Below are 14,032 nucleotides of genomic sequence, written 5' to 3'. Positions count from 1 at the left end.
AAATTATTAATAAAAAAGTAATGTGTTCAAATTATGGTGTTGATATACCATACAGACATTACCATGTACTGCCACAAAATCAAATAAACCTATTTTCAAAGAAAGAAAAAATAACTGGCCAACATTGAAATATTTCAGGAAGTAACATGTAATCAAGAGCCAATGCCAATGAAGAATTTCAAGCTTTGTCATTTTCTTCTAATAGATCCTTTGTGTTTCTGGTTACATTTACTCCAAGTATTTAATCTTGTGATTAGCTATTGTGGAGGGTATTGATTTTCTTAGCTCCAGCTCTGTATTCTCTTTGTCACTGTAGGGAAATCCAACTGATTTTTGTATGTTGATCTTGTATCCTGTTACTTAACTGAATTAGTCAACTATGTCCAGTAGTTTTCTTGCTGAGAGACATAATTTTACCTCCTCTTTTCCAATGGAAAGAAGCCCCAAATAAGCAAAGGACTCCTTAAAAAGAGAAATAGGGTACGAGGCATCTCACTCCTGATTTCAAGTCCTACTACATTGCTGTGGTGGTCAAGACAGTGTGGTACTGGTACAATGACAGACACATAGATCAATGGAATATAATTGAGAACCCAGAAATCAGCCCATCTACCTACCTATGGTCAACTAACTTTTGACAAGTAGATGATATCAGTTAAGGGGGGAAATGACAGCTTTTAAAAAAAATGGTGTTGGCATAATTGGAAAATTATCTGTAGAAAACTCAAGCAAGAACAACACCTGACTCTGTACAAAAAAAAATAACTCAAGAGTGATCATGGGTCTAGGACTAAAACCAAGAAGTATAAACTTTATTAGATAAAAGCTTGGAAGAACTATATATTTCTTAATCCACAACATCAACAGTCTTCCAAGCATCCTGAAAAATCTACAACCAGGAGAGGACAAAATAGATGAATGGAACCTTCTAAGAATCAAATCCCTATGCATATCCAAAACCTACTCCAACAAGGTAAAAAGGAAAGCCAAAGATTGGGAAAAATTATTTGGTAATGACATGTCAGATAAGGAACTTTTTTTTAGAATTTATAAACTACTCGGCACCACAATGAGATAAAGGTAAAAAACTCAGTTGAAAAATGGGCACAGGATTTGAACAGACACTTCACCAAAGAAGACGTTTAGATGGCAAACAAACACATGAAGAAATGTTCAAAATCCATAGCTCTAAGAGAGATGCAAATAAAAACAACTATGAGATATCATCTAATCCTAGTAAGAATAGCAAAATTTAACAGAACAGCAAGCAACAAATACTGGTAAGGTTGTGGAGAAACTCGAACCCTTATTCACTGTTGGTGGAAGTGTAAGACGGTGCAGCCACTATGGAAGGCAGTATGGCGCCTTCTCAAAAATTTGCAAATAGAAATACCTTTTGACCCAGCACTTACACTATTTAGAATATACCCCAAAGAACCCATAATTTCCACCCAAGCAGATATATGCACACACATGTTTATAGTGGCTTTCTTCACAATAGCGAAGAGTTGGAAACAATCTAATTGCCCATCAACGAATGAATGGATAGAGAAGCTGTGGTATATTCACACAATGGAATACTATGCTGCATTGAAAAACAAGGAATTCATGCAATATTATTCAAAATTGGTGACCCTGGAGGACATTATGCTGAGTGAAATATCTCAGTCACAAATGACAAATACTGTATAGTGCCACTGTTTTAAAACGGGATTGGCACAGGGGTTGGGGCAGAGACTGAGAGAGATGGGATAAATTATGTGTACTGTATTGAAACAGATGAGAGAGAAAGAACTGTTTAAAATGTATATTTGATTAGATATTATTGTCATGACAGGAGTCCAGAACGAAGGCTGCATAGTGGAGTGGACTTGGGGGGAGGGATTGTATAACAATGAAATAATTTTTCTTTTACTTTTCAAAGAGAAGAATGAACTGGACGGGAGGGGTGGACAGGGAGAAAAGTGCAATAATGAATGAATGGAAATCCAAAATATCTGTAAATTTTCATTAAAATTAATAATAATAAAAATATAAAAATAAGTTCTAGCTGTATACTGAAGGCATTGATAAAAAAATAGATGTGATATCAGTTTACAAATTTCAAATGATAGATACAGCACTGGATGTGTTTACCAGTCTATGACAAGAAATTTGAAAGAGAGTTGCTGGCCTACTGACTAAAAGAGATCCATGTCTGTATGTTCCCATTTGAAGAAAGGTGATCCAATAGAATGTGGAAATTACAGAACAATAGCATTAATATTACATGCAAGCAAAATGCTGCTGAAGATCATTAAAAAATGGTCAGATAGTACGTAGACAAGGCACTGCCAGAAGCTCAAGCTATATTTAGAAGAGGCTGTGGTACCAGGGATATCATTACTGATGTCAGATAGGTTGTTGTTGAAAACAAAGAATGCCAGAAGAACATCCTGTTCTGATTTGTTGACTATGTAAATACATTTGACTGTGTGGATCATTAAAAATATGGCTAATGTCCAGAAACAGGAAGCCTAGAACACTTTATTATACTCATGCAAAACTTATGCTCATACCAAGAATCTGTTGTCTGAACAGAACAAGGTAATATTGCATGGTTTAAAATTAGAAAGGTGTGCATCAGGGTTGTATGCTTTCTCCATACCTATTTAATCTGAACAATAATTTAAGAAGCTGGACTCTTGGAAGAAGAATGTGGTATTAGAATTTGAAGATGACTCATCAGTAACCTTCTTTGTGGGAATTATCCAATATTGCTTGCTGAAAATAAGAAAGACTTGAAGCACTTGCTGGAGAAAATGAAATTCTGCAGCCTTCAATATGGATTCAATGTCAAGAAAATAAAACTCAACACTGGATCAATAGGCAATATAATGATAGATGGAAAAGATTGAGAATGTTAAGGGCTTCATTTTACTTGAATCCATAATCAATACGCTTGGTACAGGCACATTAAGAGATTAGGGGACATAGTACATTAGAAAGTCTATAGTCAGAGTCCTCTCTAAATTATTGAGAAGCAATGATGTAATTTTGAGGACTAAGGTCCATCTGATTGAAGCCATAGTCTTTTTGGTCACTTGCTATGCATCTGAGATCTGACCAATGAATAAGTATGACAGAAGAAGAAATAATGCCTTTGAACTGTGGTATTAGAGAACAGTGTTGAATATCCCATAAATATCCAAAAGAATATACAAATATGTCTTGGGGAAGATATAGCCAGAGGGCTCCTTAGAGGCAAAAATGATGAAGCTTCATCTCGCATATTTTGGATACGTTACTAGGGGTGGCTGTTCCTTGGAGAGGGACAGCATGCTTAGAAAGCTGGAGGGATGGCAAAGGAGAGGAAGATCCTCAACCAGGTGGAGTAACAGAGTGATTAAGCAATGGACTTGAGTGTGTTAGAGATTGTGAGGATGACACAGGATAGCATAAAATTCAAATTTGTTCATAAGGTAGCTATGAGTGGTACTCGACTCAATGGCACCTAACAACAACAAAAAATTTGTGAGTGGGAGTCAAACTGACAGTATTTAACAATAATATATGGCTGACTATCTCACTTCTAAAGGGAAACTGTTTATGACATATACTTTATGGGTATAAAGGAGTTCTGGTGGCCTGTTATTGTTAGATGCCATCGAGTCAAGTATAACTTACAGTGATCTCCAAGGAATTACCTCTCCCAGCAACATGCTCACACTATGATACATAAAACTTCATCAGCTTTGCCTCCAAGGAGCATTCTGGCTGTACCATGTCCATGATATATCTGTTTGTTCTCTTGGCAGTCCATGGGATCTTCAATATTCTTCTAACACCACAGTTAAAAGACATCATCTTTTCCTTCCATTTTACTTATTGTCCAAATCTCAGGTGCATAGCAAGTAACTAAAAGGATAATTTTCCAGGTGGTCCGGTAGTAATAAGATACACTGCCAACTCAAAGCACACAGTTCAAACCTTCCAGTGGCTCTATGGCAGAACATTCACTATCCCTGAAAACCTGCTGGACAATCAGCTATGAGTCATTTCTGACTGAAAAGTACAGAGCAACAACATTATGCATAGAGTCTATAGGGGCTAGAGAGCATTTGGTGATTTCCTAGAGAGGAGGAAAATATATTTTAAAAGTACATAACTATTTTTGAATTAATAAATACTTGGAAATCTTTATGTGGTTATTAGATGTCACTGAATTGAAGTGGATTCATACAGTCATTTTGAGTTGCAGTTGTCTCGAAGACACATAACAACAACATAGCTAGCTACTCTCTATGTACAACAGAGCAAACCTCTTCCCCACCCTGTGCCATTTTGGCAATCTCTGTTACACTTAAGCCCATTGTTACATGCACTGTGTCAATCCATCTCATTGAAGGTCTTTATCTTCTTCACTAATCCTTTCCTTTTCCCAGTATGGTGATTGTTTTTTCCAAGGATGAGCTCGAAGAGTTAACTTGTGTAAACTATTTGAGACAAGTATCACTGCCTCTGCTTCCAATAAGGATTTTGACTGAACTCTTCTAGGTTGTTTTTGTGGTTATGTACAATCGAGTTGCCTGCAACTCAGAACAACCCTGTGTACAACAGCCTTAAACCCTGCTCTATCCTGTGCCAATCTTATTTTCTCTGACACCCCAATCACTAAATCAATCCGTATCATTGAGGGTCTTCCTTTCTTGTGCTGTCCTTCCACCCTTCCAAGCATGATGTCCCCCTCCAAGGATTGGTCCCACCTTGCATCATGTCCAAAGTATGTGAGACGAAGCTTTGGAATCCTCGCAGCCTGGTCTCACCCTCTCTAGGACAAACCTGTTCGTTTTTTAGCAGTCCATGATATATTCAATACTCTTCTCTAACACTACAGTTTAAAGGCATCAATTCTCCTTCTATCACCCCTAGTTCTTCTAGTATAACTTGTTTTTTCCTTTCGCAGTCCATACCATATTAAATATTCTTTATCAACACTATAACTCAAAGGCCTCTCAATCCTTTTCAGGTTTTTTTAGTCACCTTCACATGAACGTGAAGTAAATGAAAATACCCTGTTTTGAATAGAGTGACCCTTCGGCCTTAAAGTTGTATCCTTGTTCTTTAACAATTTAAAGAAATACTTTGCAGCATATCTGCCCATTGCAATATGTCATTTGATTTGTCTTCTGGTGACATAGCCCGTAGAGAGTTATGCTGCTACAGCAGGCACTTTGGAAGTTCGAGTCTGCCAATAGCTCCTTGGAATAAGGATAGACAATCTCCTCCCACATGACTTATGGTAATCCAGTGACAGGGTAACTGTGAATTAGCTCCTCTTAGAAGATGGTGAAAGAGAGTGAGTTTACATGGGTGTGGATATTAATCCAGATGTCAGGATTTTAATTTCATTTGCGATGAGGTGTATTATTAAAGTCTATATGAAGCAGAAGTTAAGACTCCCTAACAACCTTCAATATAGTTGCCAAAAATGAATACTTGAAGCACTTACTTATAAAGTTTAAAGATTTTAGCCATAGATTTTAAAATGAAGCTGTGCATTATGAGTAGAAAAATAGAAGGACAGGTGAACTGTAACATTGTCTTTATTATGTACCACTGAATTGACCAACCAATATTAATTCTTTATATCCCCTCTACAGCACTGTCTCTAGGATGAACCTGTTTATTCTCCTAGCAGTCCACGGTATATTCAATACTCTTATTCTGTCACTCTCAGTCATTGTTCAGCTTTCTGATGTATAGCAAGTAATTCCGAAAATCATGGCCTGGGTCAGGTGCAACTTAGTTGCTAAATTGACATCGTTGCTCCTATCTGCGATAAAATCACCTATGAACAACTAATCAGTTGAAATAGTTTCTTCAGGGGTATGTTCTAAATAAAATATACATGAACATTCTGACAAAGCTTTCAGGCTTTTTCTCTACCTGGATGTTATATTTGGTTTATCATCATTGACTTCTGACTCTTTGGACTTGAGCATGTGATCCTCTATATTGCCTTGGTAGTCATTGGTCTCTGCAGCCTTAAGCCAGCAGTTTTACCTGTCAATCATCTCCTGAATGATAGTATTCATCATCTCTGGGAGCTGAGACAGGAAAACCTGCTAACCTGACCTCTGTCCCGTGTGCTTGGAACATGTCAGCTTCTAGAACCCCTTGAACTATATCCTTTATATTATTATACTTCTCTTTCTCCACACGTTGTTAGGTGCCATGGATTTGGAACTGACTCTTAAATGACCCTCTATCAGATTTTCAGAAACTGTAAATAGCACAGGAGTAGACTGTCCATCTTTCTCCCATGGAGAAGCTGGTAGATTTGAACTGCATGCCTTTGGACTGGAAGTAATATTCTTTACCTACTGTTACTCTTATTGTTATGTACTGAACTGTACTGTTGTTATGAATTGGAAATAATTCATAGCTTACCTTCCAGTGCATTTCATAGGCAGTATAATAACATGGGAAGATATTAACTGATCATTCTCCAGCAGAGAAGCTGGTGTATTCAAAACCTGGTCCTTTAGGTCGGCAGTGTAGTTCCTTACCACTAAGACCACCAGAGTTTCATTTTAGCCACTAGGCCACTGTAACAAGAACAACAATTATGAGATACATATATATGTATTTATATGCATATCCTTCACTGATATTTCATCTCTAATTTCTTTTTTTAATAGTTGGTTATCTTTAACGTAGCTGGCATGAGAACTTGCATTTGTTATACCATGTAGTGACTCATTGCTTACCTTCTGGTACATTTTCAGAAACAGTGACTCACACTGGAGGGTCAGTTGACCATTTTTCTCCAGTGGAACTGCTGGTGGATTTGAATGGCCTGCCTTTGGGTTGGTAGTCCAAAACACCTTAACAAAAGGCCACCAGAGTTACTTACTGCACTATTGTTGTTAGGAGCCATTGAGCGGAGTATGACTCCTAGCAACTCTATAAGCAATAGATCTGAACCCTATCCTATTCCGTGCCATGCTTATCATCTCTGAAACACTTGAGAGCATTGCTGCAGTCATTCTGTCAATCCATTTCATTAAGGGTCTTCCTGTCTTTTGCTGACCCTCCACTTTTCCAAGCATGTTGTTCTAAGAAAAATCCTTTCCTAGCAATACTCCAAAGTTTATGAGATGAAACATTGTCTTCCTTGCTTCCAAGGAGCACATTGCCTTCACTTTTCCCAATATACATCTGTTTCTTCCTTAGACAGTAGATACAGGTATTTAGCACAGCCAAGTCTTGTTCCATCATTCTTATTCACTGTCCAGCTCTCAGATGCCTTGCAAGTGATTGAAAAGGTAGGCCTTACTCAGGAGTACCTTAGTCTTCAAACTGACACCATTACTTTTCAGTGGTATTAGTTCTTAATTATTTTCTGATGCTATTTTAAATGGTCTTTTATTTTTACATAGGGATTTTGAAGGCCTGTATTTCAGAAGTGGATGGTCAATCCTTCTTCCTAGTCTGTCTTAATCTAAATGCTCAGATTTAGAACAGTATCCGACAAGCATTTTCCAGAAAAGAGCAGATGAAAGATATTTCACCAGAAATAACCTATAGTTACAGTGTCATTCCCGTCCTTGACACATATATTTTGACCCATTGGGAGAATGTGCTGTTGGAGATCTCTCCAAAGTACTAACCAGCAACAATGTCAGTGTGGATACTAAGGTGCGCCAGATACAGGCCATGGTCTTTGCAATCACTTGCTATGCATCAGAGAGCTGGACAATGACTCAGGATTATAGAAGGAAAATTGATGCCTTTGAGCTGTGGTCCTGGAGAAAAGTATTGAATATACCATGGACTGCTAAGAGAATGAACAGGTTCATCCTGGAGAAGGTGAAACCAGGCTGCTCCTTGGAGGCAAGGATTCTGAAGCTTCATTTGACATACTTTGGACTGTTGCAAGGTTGGCCAGTCCTTCTAGAGGGAGGTCATGTTTGGGAGGGTGGAGGGACAGCACAAGAGAGAAAAACCCTCTATCAGATGGATTTATTCAGTGACAGGGGAAAATGGAGGTTGATATGTCAGAGACGGTGAGACTGGCACAGGATAGAGCAGGTTTTAGGGCTGTTGTACAATAGGGTTGTTATGAGTCGCAAGTGACTTGAAGGCACATAACAACAACAACATTTTAAATGGTACAGTTTAAATTTTATTTTCTAATTGTCTATTGAACACCAATGACTAAAGACCAGATGAGCTACATCAAGGATATAATCCATGAAGAGAGGAAAAGGTCACTAAAAATAGAGAAGAGAGAAAAATCCAAAATGGATATCAGAAGAGACCTTGACAATTGCATTGGAGTGTTAAAAAGACAAAACAATGGGAAGAGATGTTGAAGTAAAAGAGCTGAACAGATTTCAAAGAACAGCTTAAGAAGACAAACTATTATAATAGAATATGCAGGGGCATACAATTGAAAAAGAAAAAGGGAAGAACTCACTCAGCATTTCTTAAGCTAAAAGAACTGAAAAATAATTCAAGCCTGAATTTGCAATACTTAGAGATGCTATGGGTAAAATCTTGAAGTATTAGAAATCATCAAAAGAAGATGGAGGGAATACACAGAATTACTGTACCAAAAAGAACTGACCAAAACTGAAATAGGAAGTGCCATATGATCAGCAGTCAATATTATAGAAGGAACAATTTCAAGCTGCATTGAAAATATTGTAGAAAAAAAAGGCCATGGGAATTGACTACATACCAATTGACATGTTTCGAATGACAGAGGGAGACCTGAATGTGCTCACCAATCTATGCCAAGAAATTTGGAAGACAGTTGCTTGGCTAATTGACAGGAATAGATTCATATTTGTTTCCATTCCCAAGAAAGGGGATCTAACAGAATATAGAAATTTTCCAACAATATCATTAAGATCACTTGCAAGTAAAATACTGCTGAAGATCATTCAAGGGTACCTAGAACAGTACATAGACAGGAAACTGAGAAGTTTAAGCTGAAATCAGAAAAGGCTGTGGCACCAATGATATCATTGCTAATGTCAGAAGGATCCTGGCTGAGAGCAGAAAATACAAGAATGTCTATTTGCGTTTTATTAGTTCCTCAAAGGCATTTGACTGCATAGATTCTAAAAAATTATGACTAACATTGGAAAGAATATTAGAACACTTAATTAATTGTAATCATGCTAAACCTATACCTAGATCAAGAAGCTATTGCACTAACATGGCAAGGAAATACTGCTATTGTTATTGTCAAGTCACCTGCGACTCATAGTGACCTTATGAACCCTGAACCTTGCCCTATTCTGAGCTACTCTCACTGTCTTCAACATATGTATTGCCATTATCCTTGTTTCTATGTCAATCCATCTCAACCAGCGTCTTCTCCTGCATCATCTCTCCACCCTTCCAAGCATGATGTCCTTCTCCAAGGACTGGTCTCTCCTGGCAACATGTCCAAAATATATGAAACAGAGCTTCAAATTCCTTGCCTCTAAGGGACAATATGATTTCACCCTCTCAAAGACAGTTCTCCCGCTAGTCTGAGTAAGTTCAATACCCTTCTCCAACACCACAACTCAAAGGCTCAGTTCTTCTGTCATTTTTAGTTCTTGATGAGCTTTCCTATACAGAGCAAGTGATTACAAAGACCATGGTCTGGATTCGGTGTACCTTTGTCTCTAAAGTGACATTATTGCTCTTTCATACTCTGGAGAGGTCCTTGACAGTATACTTTCCCAATATAATTTGTCTTTTGATTTCCTGACTGCTGGTGCCAAGAGTATTGATTGTGTAAAAGAGTAAGATGAAATTGTTAACAGTGTCAATCATTTCTCCATCTGTCATGTTGCTGCCAATTGGCCCAGAAATGAGAACCTTTATTTTTTTTAATGTTGAGCTGCAATCCATATTGAGTGCCACAGTTCTTGGCCTTCTGCCATAAATGCTTCAGGTCCTACTCAGTTCTGGAAGCAAGGTTGTGCCATCGGCATAAAGCATGATGTTGATGAGTCTACCTTCAATCCTGATGCCACACTCCTCCTTAAAACGACCAGACTCTCAAATGATGTGTTCTGCATATTGATTGAACAGGTATGAAAAAAGAATACAACCCTCATGGATTCCTTTACTGATTGTGACTCATGCAATGTTTCCTTGCTCTCTTCTGAGGACTGCTTCCTGGTCCAAGTATAGGTTTCACACAATCAGGTCTTCTGGGAATCCCATTATTCTCAATGTTAGCCACAAATTTGTTGTGGTCCACACAAATGCCTTTTCAAAGTCAATAAAACACCAATAGACATTCTTCTGGTACATTCTGCTTTAATCAAGATCCACCAGACATTGGCAATGATGTCCCTAGTGCTCATGCCTCTTCTAAACCCAGCTTGTATTTCTGGCAATTAATTCTTTGTCCATTTAGGCTTCCAGTTGTTTTTAGATAATTTGCAGCAGGATTTTGCTTGTGTGTGATACTAGTGATATTGTTCAATAATTTTCACATTCTACTGGATCATCGTTTTTAGGAATAAGAATAAATATAGATCTCTTCCAGTCAATTAGCCAGGTAATTCTTCTCCAGATAGGTTGGCACATCCAAAGCTGAATCTGTTGCTTGAAATATGTAGATTGGTATTGCATCAATTCCTTGGGCTTTATTTTTTGCCAATTCCTTCAGAAGAGCTTGAACATTCTCCTTAATTACCATTGCCTCTTGATCATGTGTTGTCTCATGAAATTCTTCTGTGCCAGTCAATTTTTTTTTCTGATATTCTTTACATCTTCCTTTGATGCTTCCTGGATCATTCAGTATTCTGCCCATAAGCACCTTTAGTTATTGCAACTCAAAGCTTGAATTGTTTCTTCAGGTCCTGCAGCTTTGAGAAATGCTGAGCGAGTTCATCCTTTTTGATTTTCTGACTACAGCTCTTTGACCATTTCACTATAATACTTTGTTTTGTTTTTTCAAGCTCACTTTCAGCTCCTAACCTCATGATTTCTTCCTTTTATTTTGGCTCCTTAGCATACCAGTGCAATATTCAAAGTTTTCTGACATTATTTTGGTCTTTATTTCCTTCTCTGTCTTTGTTTTGCCCTTTTACACTGTCCATGGATGATATTCTTCTTATCTTCCCACAGCTCATCTGGTCTTCATTCATTAGTCTTTAGGGCCTCAAACTTGTTCTTGAAATGATTTTTCAATTCAGATGGGATAGATTCAAGGTCAAATTTTTGTTCTTATGGATTTGCTTTAATTTTCTTTAGCTTTCATTTAAACTTACCTATTAGAAGTGGATAATTGTGCATAGGGTTTTCAGAGGCCTGCTATTTCAGAAGTGGGTGTCCAGTCCTTCTTCCTAGTCTGTCTTAATCTGAATGTTCATATTTAGAGGAGTATCTGACAGAGAAGCAATTTGTGGAGCAGTGAAAGATAAATCCCTTATTGTGGAGTTAAGCATTAGTTACAGTGTTGACCCCACCCTTAGCCCAGTGCCTTGACCCACTTACTTCCCAGCTCCACCACCCACCAGGATAACCCTTCACATCTGACAAGTCCCTTTAGAAAATATCTTCCATTGTCCAATACATGATCTGGCAGCTTGTATCTGAAGCTTTCTTGGCTTCTGTGATTCCAAACATGTCAACTGCTGACATTTTTTTTTCTTTTGACCAGTGTCTCTTAAGTTTAGTTGTACTGTCTCCAAGGGAAGGTGACGTGTCCTGTAGAACTCCTGTGTTTCTGTGTATCTGTGTATCTGCGTTGTGCAGATGACACAACCCTGCTTGCTGAAATGGAGGAGGACCTCAGGCACTTGCTGCGGAGGGTCAAAGACTGCAGCCTTCAGTATAGGTTGAAGCTCAATGTCAAGAAGACAAAGATTCTCACCACAGGACCAATTGGCAGCATTAGGATGGATGGCGAAGAGATTGAGATTGTTCACAGCTTCAGTTTACTCGGCTCCACAGTCAACACTCTTGGCTCCAGCAGTCAGGAAATAAAAAAGCGTATCACGATGGGAAAGTCTGCTGTTAGGGACCTCTCTAAAGTACTCAGGAGCAACAGTGTCTCTCTGGAGACTAAGGTGCACCTGATACAGGCCATGGTCTTTGCAATCGTTTGTTATGCATCAGAGAGTTGGACAATGACTACGGAGGACAGAAGGAGAGTTGATGCCTTTGAGCTGTGGTGCTGGAGAAGAGTACTGAATGTACCATTGTCTGCCAGGAAAACAAACAAATTCATCTTGGAGAGGATTAAACCAAGCTACTCCTTGGAGGCAAGGATTCTGGGGCTTTGTCTGACACACTTTGGACATGTTGCCAGGAGGGACGGGTCCTTGGAGAGGGACATCATTCTTGGGAGGGTGGAGGGACAGTGCTGGAGGGGAGGACCCTCTATGAGACTGGGGTAATAGGGATGGGTGTGTCAGAGGCAGTGCGGTTGGCACAGGATAGAGCAGGGTTTAGGGCTGTTGTGCATAGGGTCGCTATGAGTCACAAACGACTTGACAGCACATAGCAACAACAACAATTAGTAGTGGATGGTCTGTTCCACAATCAGCAGCTGCCTTAAGTTTTCACAGCTGATAATGACTTTTTCCGATGATTTTTTTTTTCCACAGATGTAATCAATTTGATTCCTGCATATTCCATCAGGTGTGGTCCATGTACAGGATATAAAATTAAGAAAGCCATGTGTGAGGGTTGTATCTTTTATCCACATCTATTCAATGCTGAGAAAAAGATTTTATAATGTTCATAAATGAAGAAGAATGTGGACTTAAGAATCGAGGAAGAAGCACCAACAACTTTTGGTATGCAGATGACATAACTTTGCTTGCAGAAAGTGAGTAGGACTTGAAAAGCTTGCTTCAGAAGATCAAACATTGCATCTTTCACTATGGATTGCATTCAATGTCAAGAAACAAAGTCTCTCACAACTGGACATCATGATAAAAGTAGAAAAAACTGAAACTGTCACCAACTTCATCTTACTTGGATCCACAAACAATACACTTGGTGCCAGAAGTTGAGCGATCAGGAAACATACTACATTGGGAAAGTCTGTAGTCAGGTCCCTCTCTAAATTATTGAGGAGTAATAACTGTCAGTTTGAGGACTAAGATGTGCCTGATTGAAACCATGTTCTTTTCAATCATTTGTTTTGTATCTGAAGCAACAATAAATCACTATAGTTAAAAAAAAGATCTATACTGGTTTTTTCCCCCACTTTCTTTGTTATTGTTAGGTACCATCAAGCCAAGTACAACTCATAGCGATCCTATGAACAACAAATCTGAATCTTATCCTGTGCCATCCTCAGCATCTCTGATACATTTGAAGCCTTTGCTGCAGTCACTGTGTCAATCGATCTCTATGGGGTCTCCCTCTCTGTCACTAACCTTTCACCAACCCTAGCATGATGATGTCCCTTTCAAAGGAAACAGCCTCTCCTAGAAATATTCTCAAGTTATGTAAGACAAAGCTTCACTATCCTTGTCTCCAAGAAGCACTCAGGCTGCATTTTTTTCAAGACATGTTTATTTGTTCTTTCACATTCATGGGATATTCATTTCTCTCTTCTAACAACATAGTTCAAAGACATCAATTTTTCTTCTCTCATCCTTATTCATGTTCAGCTCTTAGATGCATAGGAAGTGACTGTAAAGGCCATGACCTGAATCACTCATGCCTCAGCCTTCAAACTGATGTCATTATTTGTCAGTAGTTCTGATAGGTCCCTGCCAGTGGGCTTTCCCAGTACAATACATCTCCCCAATTCCTGACTGCTAGTATCAAGGATGTTAATTGTGAATCTAAGATGAAATAATTGACAATTTCAATATTTCCTCCATTTATCATGATGTTGTTTATTGGTCTACATGTAAGGATTCTTGTGTTTCTGATGTTGAGATGCAATTGATATTGAAGGCTATTATAGTCAGTTCAGACTTGAATGTATGTGATAACAATAGCCAACTGGGAGAGATCCATATTTGTTCTCATTCCAAAGAAAAGTAATTCAACAGAATGTGGAAATTAT

This window comes from Elephantulus edwardii, unplaced genomic scaffold, assembly GCF_000299155.1.
Source record: "Elephantulus edwardii isolate Elephantulus edwardi_28Jun2011 unplaced genomic scaffold, EleEdw1.0 scaffold00042, whole genome shotgun sequence".
Lineage (NCBI taxonomy): Eukaryota > Metazoa > Chordata > Mammalia > Macroscelidea > Macroscelididae > Elephantulus > Elephantulus edwardii.
This window is presented reverse-complemented; position numbering follows the sequence as displayed.